The 5,390-nt window shown below is 34.2% G+C and overlaps 1 pseudogene; it reads right to left on the bottom strand.

The window, feature by feature from the left end:
• Positions 1–228: 228 nt before the first annotated feature.
• LOC123820174 lies at positions 229–877 on the bottom strand (annotated as a pseudogene).
• Positions 878–5,390: the final 4,513 nt, after the last annotated feature.

Here is a 5,390-nt window from a genome sequence, read left to right as displayed (position 1 = left end):
CAACTGCATTCCTTATTCCAAAACAGCTAAATATGCAGGTCCAAAAAATGAAGGTATTTTTAAATTATTACATTAATCCTGAAGCCTGTTCACCTCTTCACCATCCCAAATATTAAGCACAGGTTTTGCTTAGCTGTATAATAAAACAGCAAACACCTGTACAACTAACATCAAAGGACAGTTGCCTGTAAAACTAAACTTCTGCCACTGGGCTTCAGCTTCTCCCTCTCACAGTTCATCATTCTTATCTGGGAGAGTGGTGGTCTCAGCAACTTCTAGGTCATGCTCATACTGTACTGCCAAAGCTGGGTCCATGACAACCTCTTGTGGGGCAAGAGCAAGCATGGTGACAAAGTTCATGTTAGGGTCTCCAATTACTTTTCTAGCTAGTCAGAGGAAGAGCCTTTCAAAGTTGTACTTACTTTTGGCAGAAATGTCATAATCCTGAAGATTCTTCTTTCAGTGGAAGACAATTGATTTTGCTTTAACTTTCTTGTCCTTAATATCCACTATGTTGCCACACAACATAATGGGGATGTTTTCACACACTCATTCCAGATCTCTATGCCAGTTAGGCACATTCTTGTAAGTAACTCTTGATATTATACCAGACATTATAATGGCACACTGGGCTTAGATATCAGAGCCATCTCTCAGCCTGCTGAACTCCTCCCAGACTGCTGCATCCTATACCCTGAACTTAATTAATAGACCTTCTGTTGGTGTAGAACATGAGGGGATAGACCTCAACAGCCAGGGTGGCTACATATTTCTCAAATTCACCAGTCACTTGTTTCATGAATGTGTTTTTCCTAATCCCACTATTTCCAGCCAATACAAGTTTGAACTGAATTTGGGGTTCTCCTTGGGCAGCCATTGGTGATGTTACTTCCAGAAGTGTCATCTGGCCCATCTGATTCCCAAAAGCTTTTCTTTCAAATGTATGGTCTTTACTCCTTGTCCTCAAAACTGAAGCTTAAACTGATATTTAAAACAGCTATACTTTTCTCTTTTTCTACATCTTTCTGTAATTACAAACTTGCACTTAGGCAATACATATAGATAGCCTATGTTGCTTCTTAAGTGATGCTAGTGAGTTGGAAGACAGGAAGAATAAAGAATATGGAAGAAACAGGTTTGGAAACAACACAAACAATTTAATGTGAAAATAGTCCTCTGATACATGCATTATATACAATGAGTCACATAGCTTGACTGTCTTATTAAGTATAGGTAGAGATATATTGATCGTAACAGCTAACCTGGAATGGTTAAGTGAGGCTATGAAGTAAAGTCCTCATTAAAAACTAACATTCCATCATGTGACAGATAATGAAGAATTGTTATAAGTTCCCAACACCCAGTCAGTTTCTACTACACTCATATTAACTGAAAGGGAAATGTAGGCTTGATTGACAGGAGAGAAAATCACACTGACCTGTGACAGTTGCATTTGGTGCCAGTTGTCCCAGTGTGACTATTTCCTTTCACTTAAAAAAAGTCAACTAGCATAAATGATGTGTTGTGTGTGTTTTATTTTTTTGGCCATCCTAATTAAAGCAATATTAAAATTGATGACATGATATTATAGAGAGCTAGAAGTGGGAAGGCAATGTTAAAAACAAATTCAAATAAAACTAATGATTATCATAACAGCACTATGAGGGCTTTCTTATGAATATAAATGTGACTGTTTCCAATTTATATAATATGGAGAGGCAGAATACAGTCCACGTAAGAGTGCCTGTCTGTCTGTGTGTCTGTGTGTTTTCTAATAACTAACATTTCACTTACTGACACAGTACAATAATTCATGTAAATCAAATTTCTGTTCTACTGTATATTCATCACTGTTCCTTATAATTAGTTACAATAACTATTCTTTCCCTGTTCACAAGTGAAATAATCATTCCTCAAAAAAATTAGAAGGAATTACTCCAGGGAAGATATCTCTGACCTCTCTCCAAATACAATTGATAGCTCCTTTATCTTATGATCTCTGTACCTGATACATTCTTTGATGATTAAGCTTCTGACATTGTTCCTACAATTTACTTTTTTCTGTATCCCTAATATATATTAGGCTTCTTGACTGGACAGAATGCTTTTCCATCCCTCCCAGTATTTCAAGTACTTGGTAATATGTCTGATCCACATATTTATTGAAATAATTTCAATCTACTAAAATGGATTTGTGAATTTTCATTGTGGGCAGTCAACTGTTTGGAAAATAAAATTAAGCCTAATTAATACAAAATCCATAAAGTTGGAATTCTCTATTGTTTTTAGTAGCATGCTTTTCCAAAGTTTCACATTAAATTAACCATCCAATATGTGGACTAGTGTATTAGTCTAAAATGTTTTAACTATATTTATGATTGATTTAAAGCACTCATAAATAATTTAATTACTTACACAATCAATTTAGTTGCAAAAATTGCCATATCTGGATCATTCTTATTTATTGAATTAAACAAAGAACCGAGGCCTGTATTTTAATAGCAGTTTTCCTAATTCAATAACAGTGTATGCTTGCATGGGTTGAAACCAAAGGAATTTTAAACTACAGATTTTTAAGCAGCAATTTAAAAAATAAATTATTTTTCTCAATGATATGATTTTTAGGAGACTTTGTTGTACTTGAATCCTGACATTCTCAATCTGAAATTGAGAGGAAGTACTTTCTCTAGATCTGTTAAATCCATAACTTAGTGTATAGTATTGTGTTATAAAATATGAAAACTATGAAAATGGATTTTTTTCAATTACTTTAGTACATTTTCTTTTTAAAAATTTCTTAAAGTTACCCTTGACTCATAATCTTGATTTTCTACCAAGATTAATTTTTCTTTGCTTTCATAATTACTTACAATTTAAAAGACATAATTTGACCAACATATTCAATGAGATTTCAGTGAAATTTTAGGGAAAAAAGTGTAAGAACCATATGCTTTAAAATTATACTGAAAATATGAATTAATACTATATTTTACCACTTGCATTTGTAGTATTTTATTTATAGGTGTCTTATTTTCTAATTGTTACCATTAATTTACTTTTTTAAATTTTCTTTTCTATCAACACATCTCTTAGGATGCCTTACACAGACTAGATGGCCAATGTGTTGTATATTTGTGAAGAATAAATGTTAAATTAATGTGTAGTCTAGGTGATTTGTTTCTTCAACCACAAATAACTTCAAAAAAACATAATCTGGTTCAATTTATAAACTAGAACTTAACACTCAGAAATAATTATTGACTATTTTAGAGAAAGGTTTATAGTAGTTTTTCTGAAAGGTAAAAAGAAGTTATTGAAACTTATAACTTTTTCTTAAGGTAAACAAAAGAAATATAAAATTTATAATTAATAGCTGCTAAGCTCACTAATTTGCTACTTAGCTTCTATACAATACTTCTAGCTATATAGGTCATTGATGCACGGAAATAGCTATTGTTATTTTGCAAGCATCCTCTCATAACCTTTTAGGAATCCTTATTTTGTGGCAAGTTTATATACTGTTGCTCCTAATATTCTTGGTTATTTTCACAATTGAGTTCAATAGCCAGCACTTGATATATTCCTTGTGCTGATGACTCTGAACCAGGGTCTACAGATGTGGATTGGGTTTTACATCAGTTATTGCAGCAGATTTTAATTAATGAATTCAACCAAACTGCAATTTAAATTAATACATTGACATAAAGCATCTGTATAACAACATTAAATGGCAGACACAGCAATGATTGTGGGGAGACATTTTCCTCTGTATACATTTCATTACTATAAATAGATCTAGGTGATAGATTCTATTTAAAAGTAATGTTCTACTGAACATTTATTACTATTCCATGGGCCAGCCATTTCCAATGATTCTCAGTAAGTTTTCAAAGTGGTTGTTGTCCCAGTTTTAGTGAGAACTGTGATGCAATGAGATAGGGGATATCTCAAGTTCCAGTCTTTCTTTAGACATATTCTACCTTTCCCAAGATATACAGTGTTAATGAGAAAGATAAGGATCCAGTACTGTGTGTTGATTTATGTCCTCAAACCATGCCACTTCCTAGAGAAAGGCATCTTAGAAAGAAAATATGTGTCGCTCAACAAATTACTAAGAAACAACGTTCACAAAATTCCTTGGAAGGCTGGTAAGTTAATTTTAAGACTACTTACCAGGGTTTCACTCAGCAGCATGTGTGGTAGAGATGTTTGGGTTAAGTTAGATCCTTAGCCCAATTTGTGTAAATAAACAATCCCAACTTAATGGCATAAAACAATAATCAATTTATTAAACTCACAGATTGTGTGGCTCAGGAATTCAGGCAGGACCAATCTGTTCTTCTCTGCTACACATATTTGGGGCCTCAGATGGCAAGATTCAATTAGTTGGGGATGATGTGAATATTTGGGAACTGAAATATCTTGACAATATTTCATTCATTGCCTGGTAAATGGTCTGTGACGACCCAAAGGCTGGTCCCAACTGGGTCTGTCAAGCTGCATGCCTACACGTGTCTTCTCCAAGTGATTGGATGTCTGACATTGTGGAAGCTGGACCCTAAAGGGAAGCATCCTGAGAATAAATATCCTAAAAGTATCAGGCAAATGGCATAGCACTGTGTGACCTGTTCTCAGAAGTCACATAGTCCCAGGCACACACAAAAGACTTCCACATTCAAGGGAAAAGGTATAAATCCCATCTCTCATTAGGAAGAGTGTTAGATGTATGTCATTTTTATTCATAACTGACATAGAAGGGTGAAGGCCAGATTAGGAAAAAAAAAGATTAGGTAGGGGTTAATCCAGGAACCTGAGTAAAACCCAGTAACAAGAGTAGGAGGATCATGAAGCACAGCACTCAACATGTAAAGAATAATTATCAGTGTATAAATAAAGCCTTGTCATGGTTGGGTAGCTTCATAAAATATTTGTAACAATAAAGCAAGATAAAAATTGGAAAGTAGGGTGAGCTAAACTGGATAAGTTCAAATTTAGAAGTAAAGCATGTGAATAATAATGAATAAAACAAAATGGAGAGAAATATACATAAGGTCAGTACAGGAGTGTTAAGAACCAAATGCCAGGTAAATTATTTCAGAATGATTATGTGTTTGTGTTATATATATGAAGTTAGTGCCCTCAACCTTATACTTCAAAGACAGTTGTGCAAATGATGAAATTAATGCCACATCTGTGAATATACGAGGTCTATCTGGAAAAAGCACAGCCATTGTTAATATAACAAGAATGGTTTGCATGACATCTATGTAACCTGGCAGCCAAGAATAGTGGAATGGAATGCATATGTGTGAACAATGATGACTTCACTGTACTAGTCAGTGGAGGTGGTAGACGCTGTTGAGTGAACATGTGTACTGTGCGGTTATCAC

This window comes from Phyllostomus hastatus, unplaced genomic scaffold (genome assembly GCF_019186645.2).
Source record: "Phyllostomus hastatus isolate PE091 unplaced genomic scaffold, TTU_PhHast_1.1 phas_contig_34, whole genome shotgun sequence".
In the NCBI taxonomy this organism is placed as follows: domain Eukaryota; kingdom Metazoa; phylum Chordata; class Mammalia; order Chiroptera; family Phyllostomidae; genus Phyllostomus; species Phyllostomus hastatus.
Note: the sequence above shows the minus strand (reverse complement) of the source record. Positions and strands in the feature narration are given on the sequence as shown.